Source organism: Cajanus cajan, chromosome 10, assembly GCF_000230855.2.
Source record: "Cajanus cajan strain Asha chromosome 10, NIPB_CcT2T_4, whole genome shotgun sequence".
Lineage (NCBI taxonomy): Eukaryota > Viridiplantae > Streptophyta > Magnoliopsida > Fabales > Fabaceae > Cajanus > Cajanus cajan.
Window position 1 is genome coordinate 14,762,834 of NC_138526.1, and position 10,202 is coordinate 14,773,035.

Sequence of the window (10,202 nt, forward strand, 5' to 3'; positions counted from 1 at the left end):
TGTAATATTATTCTCCATTATTTGGTCTGCTAATATTTATTTTGTTGAATATATGAATCTGTCATGTCCCTTTCTTTTAATACTAAAATTTAAAAAAAAATCTTATATCCTTTAAAACTTATCTTAAAGAATCTCAATATTATTATTCACTAATCATTTTTTTTAGATTCAAATAAGGGACCTAAATCACCACAGCCAATTTCTTCCTCGGATGAAGAACTCATTGTAAATACAAACATACAACTAAGAAGTCAAAAGATTGATTATCATCAAATAAAAAGGCTTATTCAAGGAAAAAGACATCTATACAAATTATTGACAATTCCTCAAATGAAGAGTCAATTCTAATTCAAAATTTAAAGAAAAATAAACCAAAGAAAAAACAATTCAATGACCTAACACAAAAAAAAAAAAACCAAATATCCATATGAATAGTGACCTGCATTCATTTTAATATATATTTTTGTTTCATTGGTTGTTTTTTATTTTGTAATCAATTTTTGACTTCAATAATAAATTCTTATCTTTATATACATTCACCTCAATTTCACTTTTACAAAACTAATTTTATGTGATGTTTATTTTTGTACATAGTGTCAATACTTATTTTTTAATGTAGAAGTGTGAACATAAATTTATAATATAATTAATAAAAAATAATATATAACAATTATCATATATTTATTTCATATCTTTATTCCAAAATAATAATTATTATATTACAAAATTTTAATTTACATATATTAAAATATTATTTAAAAAATAAGAAATTTTAATAAATCGTGCATCGCACGGGTCCATCTCTAATTAAAATTAAAATGAGATTAACAAACTTGAAATCTAGTACCATGCCTATTATTCAAATTCTCACTATTAAGTGACTTTAATGCTTACAACTTGTCTTTGGGAATCACAACTACACAACTGAAACACTATATCATCCCGCTTGAAATAACAAGATGTTTCTAAGTAACTGAATGTCTGTTTCGATCTATTTTAAAGAAATATTGCTTTTATTTGTTTTTTGAAGAACAATTTTGAAGAAAAAAATTTAAAATATTTTTTTTTTTTTACCTAAACATGTGCTAAATTATATAAGCATTTGATGTAATAATGCAAAGATATCATAAATTAAGGACAATGAAGATTAAAGGTATGACTAAAAAAAATCTGACTAAAATAATTAATTAAAAATGATCAATTAGTTTTCTTATAAAAATTAATAACTAATATTTATACTTATAATATGGTAACTAAGAAAAAAGTTTAAAGGGAATTTTTTTAACTTGAAAATGATTTGAATTAAGCATTTCAATATTGGCCAAAGTCTATCCAGCATAAATAATTGGCTAGTGTAGTTCTTGAGGTCTTCCAAAAGGTGACATGTGTATTTGGAGAACCTCATTGCATGTTCTCTTGATTGGCTTAATATGGTTAACCGGTGTACAGGTACATTGTTTTGTCAATTTGATATGGTTCATTCATGGACGAGTTTTTGTAGGTCGTTAGATGTTATTAAAATGAAATGAAGGACAAGATTGATTGTCGGTTATCCATCAAATTTTAAATTTAGTTTAAATATAAAATGTCGTGTTTAGTCATTTCGATAATGTCCTTGTTATGTTCATTTTTTTGTCTATCTCCCCGGTGGCAGTAACTGCCTTTGGAACTTTGTTATATAAAGTGGAAGGATAGAAAGAGTAAGAGAGAATTGAGATAGTTAAAACTTGTGAAAATTAGTCAATATACATAGTAACGTGGAAAAACAATTGAGAAACAAATGAAATTGATAAAGATGAACAGTTGATTTCCTTGAAATAGTTGACGGTTGAAATATTGACAATTGAACAATTAATCGAATTATGATTATATGACATACATCATGTGTATAAATTTGTATTTTTGATGAGGTATTGAAGTGGAATCTAGTGTTAATGAACTCTCTTAGTAGTAAGTAGATCTAGACCTTGGGGGTCAGTTTAGTTTTGGTACTCTAGTCACACTTTATGATGAATATGGGTGGACCTAGTGTGACTACACAACCCTGGTGGCTCTTCTGTCTAGTGAGAGTGTTTGGTGACAAACATCTTTGGTTTAGTGTTTGTTCATCAATGTATACACAAATTATCCTCTGAGCCTCTAGGCAATGCGTGTTTTTGAGTGGTGTCACATCTATAGTGCACTATACTATGAGACATTACATGTTATATATAATATAAATCTCTTTGATGTGTTTGGATATACATTATTATTATTATAATTATTATTGTTGTTGTTGTTATATTTTTATGTGTATGCTTGTCTGACCTTATTTTACACTGAGACCGTGAGTGAGATGTATTCATCCCATTTGTTTGTTTTCTTGTTATTTGTGTTTGGACTAAACATCATTTGAAAGTGAATAGCAACCAAAGGTTAATACCGGTGACGAGGCTTGTACCTCTTTGAAGTGTCTTGGGCACTATGCTCTTATAAAACGTTTATGGGGTTACAATCATATCTTGTACATATATACAATATACATCAAAATACAATATACTAATACAAAAGACCCTAATGTTGGTCAAGCATTTCTATACAAAATATTGCATCAGAACAACACAACCAAATCCAGGTCATCTTCAGCATGACTAACATGCACCGTCGAACGCGGTCAAATAATATTAGTTTCCTCTAAATTTGTAATTAGAGAAACCTTAGACCGAATCCTCAGTAGACACAATTCACAAGAACTTGAACTTTATCAAGAGTTCAGAAGGGCATTTTTCACAAACACTTTATGTGCAGAAATTAAAATATATTGTAAAACTACAATTTAATTCTATAGAATCACGAATTTGACAATCTAATCAGATAAAATACCAATTCAAGTTTCTAATTACCCCAGTATTAAGAAATAATCTAAATTCCATCGTTTAATATTCGATTCAATTTAAGGAACGAAGAATGCAATCACACTCTATGAAAACCCTACAAAAATAAACATGCTTCGCATTGTTTTAATTCGAATTGAATCCAACTTGGTGTTCTAAAATTAATTTGAATTGATTTTGTTTTTCAATTAATCAAAAATACAGTCCACAATCATGAATTGAATTCGAAATTAATTGAAGAACAAAAAGAAGAAAAAAGGAAATTCGAATTTGAGAGGAATCTATCTCATAATTGAAAACTTGAATCGATTAATCGAAATTAGCCGCACATCTCCATTTTTATCAACTCACAAATATGTGCAGAGAAAAGATGAAAAGTTTCAGCCAAAAAAGAGAGAAATTCATGAGAGAGAAAAGAGTTGAGAGAAAATGAGAGCAACTTATAATACAAGAAATTTGAAAAAATGAGGTCCAAAAAAAGTTATTATGGACTCCAATGTAATTACACTTATGTATAGACAAATAAATGGGCCTAAGTCCGAATAAACAATGCCCAATCCACTAATTAGGTCACTAATACACTAATTATAAGTCATTAAAATTTAAACTAGAAACAACAAAATAAAACTACACGAGGATGCAACTTTTCACTACATTTTTGAACCCCTTTTGATATGAATTGGCTCTAGATTTCAACAGAAAAGTTGTAGCACTTTCTCTAAGATTTCCAATGGTATCAAGAATGTTCTAATATGAGTTTGAGAGCTCAAGATACAGCCTTCACAAGACAGAATGCTCAAGTGGGTAAAAATCCAAAAGTTGAGTAAAAATTACAGCAGTCATCAAATAATATCACTATCATAAATTTAAGTCAAAACATGAATATAAGACACATACAAAAGTCAAAAAGGTCGAATAAATGCATACAAATTTGTTTCCCAAAATGCACTATCAATGACCATCCACCAAGTTTGCCCTCCAACATAATCCTACCTTATTCTCATATCAAGTATGATCGTTGTAGTCCAACAATACAGAAAAATAAGGGTAAGTTTGTGAAAGAAAATAACTTAATAACAAAATAAGGAAGTTATAGCTTCAACAAATATAATCAACTTAAAGCAATAGGTTAGTTTCTAACTTAAAACATAACCACAACTTCAACATCATTCACAACTTACAACACACACAACACGAGCAACATGAGCAACATCTAGAACAACTTAAACAACTAATACGTCGTCATGTGGACCAATTTATGGAGATCTCCTACAATTGAGGTAAGTAGTCTAAGTGACTTGATCCTACTAAACCACAACGCTTGACATGTCTTCTATAGGTCAATAATAGACAATTTCATGTCTTTCTAAGCACATGTTTAACAACTTATTTTGGATTTCTCAAGTTTTGCCACTTAAATTAGGAAAGTCCAGTATTACTATCATGGATAGAACAACTTGGGTGTGATCTTCCCATAACCTTATCATTCATAACTAAATCTATACAAATTTAGCCCACTGACTACTTTCCAAATACTGCACATCTTTCCAATACTTATATTACAAGATTATCAATTTTCTATCTTTATCAAGAAACTCCAAAAAAAACTAAGAACACCAAGTTCTATCTTCAAATTAAACTAAAATGTTTTCCAAAGCAAGACCAAAAGTATTCTAATTGATACTTCACCCATAGTAGTTGTGAGCAATACTATACTGCATAAATGTATTCTGCCTCTACAATGGAGAGAACTATTGAGTTTTTCTTTTTCCTAACCTATGAAATGAGATACTTGCTTAAGAAGTGACATCCTTCACTTGTGTTTTTTCTTTCAATTCTGTCTCCTGCATAGTCTACATCATAGAATCTTGTTAACCTAAAATTATTGTTTTTCTCATAGAAAAAACTAAGGTTAGTAGAACCTACAAGATATTTAAAGATGCACCTTACAACTTTAAGATAAGACTCTCAAGGATCAAACTGAAATCTTGCACATAGGCATACACTAAATATGATGTCTGATTTGCTTACAATTAGGTAAAGGAGAGATCTGATATCACTATAGATCATTTGATCTATTGGTTTAATTAATTCTTCTTTTAATAGACCCATAGAGTGATGCATAGGTATAGGCATTGGTTTATATTCATTCATCTTAAACTTCAAGAGAAACTCCTTTATATATTTTTGTTGATTAATATAGATACTTTTGTCTATTTGTTTAATTTGAAGCCCTAGGAAGAACTTCAACTCACCCATCATGCTCATTTCAAACTCATTTTGCATTAGCTTGAAAAAATCCTTACACAGAGATTTATTCGTAGCACAAAATATAATATCATCAACGTAAATTTGTACAAATATAAAATTTGTTCCAAATTCTTTTCTAAATAGAGTTATGTCAACTTTACCTCTGATAAAATCACTATTTAAAAGAACGTTTCTTAATCTTTCTTACCAAACTCTAGGAGTTTCTTTTAGACCATAAAAAGTTGTTTTCAATTTTAAAACATGTTCTTTAAAATTTGGGTTTTCAAAATCAGGAGATTGTTTGACATGAACTTCCTCTTCAAAAATGCCATTTAAAAAAGTGCTTTTTACATCCATTTGAAAAAGTTTAATGTTTTTGTGAGCTACAAAGCCTAACATAATCTTGATAACTTCAAGTCTAGCAACAAGTGCAAAGATTTCAATAAAGTTGATACCTTATTGCTGATTATAGCCTCATGCTACCAATCTAGCTTTATTCCTTACCACTTTACCTTGCTCATCCAACTTATTTCTAAAGGCCCATCTTGTCCAATGATGCTTTGATGACCTGGCTTTGGGACCAAAATTCCAAACATCATTCCTTTCAAACTGATGAAGTTCTTCTTCCATAGATAATATCTAGTTGTTGTCACCAAGGGCTTCATCTATGCTTTTTGGTTCAATGTATAACATTAAAGCATATGAGACACTATCTCTAAGAGTAAGCATTGTTTTGATCCTTTTGGTCTTATAACCAAGAATTCGGTCTTATGGATGATGGTTGACGAGCGTCAAATCTCTGTGAGACCTGGCAATTTCATCTGACTATTGCGTTTGCACTTCTAGCGTAGCCATCGTCTAATTACTAGCCTGGCTCTTGTGTCTTCTTTGCAGCAATTTGCAGGTCTACAAATTCCTCTTCTAGATCTAGTAGTTTCATATTAGTTGTTAATGCATCATTAAACTTTGCATGGATAGATTCTTCTACCATAGAGGTTTATATGTATTTTAGGTATCTAAGTATCCAAGGAAGATGCCTTTGTTCACTTTTGAATCAAACCTTCCAAGTTGATCCTAGTGTTCAAGACATAACACTCACATCCAAATGGATTAAAGTATGATATGTTGGGTCTTCTCCCCCTCCATAATTCATATGGAGCCTTGGTTAATAAATGTCATATCAATATTCTATTTTGAATATAGCAAGTCATGTTCACTACTTCTATTTGAAAGTGTTTTGGCAAAGAGTTTTCACAAAGAAAAGTTTTGGCCATTTCTTGCAAGGTTCGGTTCAGTTCTTTCTTTCAACTATCCCATTTTATTGAGGTGTTCTCGATGAAGAGAAATTATGAAAGACACCATTCTTTTCACAAAAGGTTTTTAAATTAGAATTTTCAAATTGAATTTCATGATCACATATGATGGAAAATATGCAAAACCCTTTTTCATTTTGAACACATTTATAGAATATTTCAAGTACTTTGAAAGATTCGTATTTGTGAGCTAGGAAGTGAACCCATGTATATCTTTAATAGTCATCTACAATGACAAATTCATACTTCTTACCAACCATACTTAATGTTTTAATAGAACCAAACAAATCCATATGTAACAATTCTAAGGGTTTAGAAATGGAAATAACTTTCTTAGATTTAAAAGATGTTTTGATTTGTTTTCTCTTCTAAGATGCTTCACAAAGATGAGTTTTTCATGAAATCTCAAATAGTCATTTTACTAAATCCTTTTTGGTTAATTTTGAAATATGTTTTATATTGACATGTTCAAGTTCTTTGTGTCAAATCCATTTTTTATCTTCTTTGGAAACTAGACATGTTACGTTCTGTTTACCCAGATTTTTCAAATTAATCTCATAGAGATTATTCTTTCTAAAGGCAATAAATAGCACAGACCCATCGTCTTACTTGACTATGCATTCATCTTTGTCAAAAGATACAGTATTTTCACCCTCACAAAATTGACTTACACTAAGAAGATTATACTTTAATCATTCAATATACAAAACATTATTTACAGTAGGTATATAGAGTTTTACCTATCTTACCTATACCTCTAATATTTCCTTCCAAACATACCTTCATGAGGTTGAAGGTTCAGGAACATATACTTTTATCTTGTCATGTGTTATAAGTCGTCATTGTCTAGGTACCAGTGTGAATCCTCATTTTTTTTCCCACCAAAGGTATCTGCAACAAAAATTATTTGACTTTGGTACCCAAATCTTTTTGGGTGTTTTCTTGTTAGTACCCACACCCTTAGACTAGCCTTTTTGTCTGCCTAGAGTTTGTCCTCTTTTTCCACTAACCTTGTGGAAAATAATCTTAGGTTTGGATTGAGATGTCTTAAATTTAAGATTAAAGCCAAGACCACTTTTGTTTGATGAAAATATTCTGTTTTAAAAGCATGTTCAATTTTAAGGACCCATCAACAAATTTAGCTAGGTCATTCCTGAGTTATATATTTTCAGTATCTAATGTTGTAATTTTTAGTAGAACTACTAATGACCTTTTCTTTGAAAGTCTATAACTTTCTTATAGTGTCTGAAGTGTCTTCTTGAGTTAACATTCTCATTTTAAAAAATCTTATATATTTTTTTTAATTTCTTATACTCAAGAGTGATCATGAAAAATTTTACAAAAAAAAGTCTCATAAGACATCTCTTCCTCATTAAAATTAGATAAACATAAGTTGGAATCAAAATTTACCTCAATCTTTGTATCATCTAATATAGCATCAACGTCTGCCATGAGGTAGATGTTGGCTTTCTCTTTGGCTAAATTGTTGCTACTATCGTTATCTAAATCTCCCCAAATGGCCATCAAGATTTTCTTGGCCTTCTTTCTACTAGTCCATTACTTTTTGGGTGTAGGACATTTACCTTTTATGTGTCTAGGCTTCTAACACTCATAGTAAACAACCTCTTTGTTGTCACTTTGACTAAGTTTCTTGAACTTGTCCTTCTTCTTATGGAAGCTCCTCAATCTTTCTTTCTTTTTCAACATGTTCTTGAACTTTCTAGACATGAGAGATATCTCATCATCTATCGAGTTCTAAGAAGAATCATCTAAGCTATTAGGCTTAAACTCAACCTTCAAATCCTTCCTTTTATCTATTTTCTTATTGGTTTCATCACTTCTCAAAGCAACAAACTCGTTAGCTTTAAGATGGTATCGGTTGGTCAGGTGAACTTCATGAACTCAACAAAAGTTAGAGCGAGCATTTAGATCACACGCCTCAATGATTGTTGTGGCTTTGGGATCCCAAATATTTGGAAGACTACCCAAGATCTTGACATTATTCTAAGCTTTTGAAACCTCGGTTCCTAGGGATTTTAACCTATTTAGAATTATTTGGAATCTTTCAAACATTTTGTCAATGGTCTCATTCTATTTCATGGAGAAAAAATCTTAGTGTTTCATGAGTTACCCTAATGACATCCTACATTTCTTTAGTTATAGAGTAGCTGCAGAACTTGTTGTACTTGATTTTGGATAAAGGGAACACCACAATGCCTCTAGAATTTTTGTTGAGTTGTAGAATGTTGTAGTCCTCTTGAGTGTATTGCCTCTTAGGCTTGGTAACAACTACATCTCCTTCTGTGATGATCTTCTAAAGGTGATATTGGGTGAACTTAATGAACTTTTCATTCTATCCTTCCATTATAGGTAGAACAACTCATAATGTCTCTAAAGAATCTCAACTCATCTAAGTCGAACATCCTCAGTACCTTCATGAGTTACCATGATGGTATCTTAGATTTCTTTGGTTGTAAAGTAGCCACAAAACTTGTTTTACTTAGTTCTAAATAAGGAGCATGCCAAAATGTATCTGGCTTTTGTGTTGAGTTGTAGAATGTTGTAGTCCACCTAAGTATATTAGCTCTCAAGCTTGGTAAGTACATTTCCTTGTGTGATGATTTTCTAAAGGTGGTATTGGATGGATTTAATGAACATTTCAATTCTACCCTTCCAATATGGGTAGTCTTATCCATTAAAGGTTAGTGACCTTGTTTGAGAAGCTCCTTCTAGTAAATACTATTTTTCACTACTTCTCATAATGGATCTTTTTCCTTTAGCACAGTTAGATGCTCCACCTAATCAAAGATTGAGCTATTATACCAAATTTTGGAGAAAATGCAGACACTAGAAAGGGAGTTGAATAGTTTCAATCAAAAACTCACACTTTTTCAAGTAGTAAAGTAGTAACACTAAGAGTAAAGAGAGTTGAAGAAGAGGAAAATAAGAACATGATAATTTTTATACTAGTTTATTTCAACCATCGAGACTACGTCCAACTTTCAATCCAACTAGATTGAGTTCCACTATCTTAAACAAGATACAAATATTATTTCAACAAGCCACTTTTGGCTCAAACCTAAGTGTTCTTTGAATTGTCTCTTCAATCAATCTATCCAAGTATTCTTTTACACATAGTCTTTTAAGGCTTCAACATCAAGTATTCTCTTACAGTCAAGCCTTCCCTAGCTCAAACATGTATTCTTTTACAAACGAGCCTCTCTAGAATCAACCAAGTATTCTTTTACAAACAGGTCTCTTCAGACTCAACTAAATATTATTTTACAGACAAGCCTCTCTAGGCTCAACCTTATAACAATAGTTATATTTAGGTAAGGTTTTACAGATATTGTTTCATCTTACAAACAAGACATGATATAACTGATTAAGAATAGAAGTCTTTACAAAAAATAATGAATGAATAATAATTTGTACAAAATTTCTTCTTCCTTTTTTTTTTTCTAATCGTAAAGCTTCTTACATAGTAGCCTAGATGAAGATGATCGTTGCAAAACCTTAATGGTTCCTCACAAGCTTGCTTCATCTGTCTTTGTCACAAGTTTCTTGAGGTGAGAAGTATCTTTTGATGCATTAATTGCATTTCACCAAATTATGCATCAACTTTTGTTGACTATTTTTATGCTTTTAGAGGTCCGCTTGTTCTTGTTTCTTGTGGAAAGCATGGATTCATTTGCTTTAACAAATTTGTGAGTTCCAATAAACTTTCTTAGTTTGAGTTGTTAAGGAATTAGTTAGTTATGCAGTA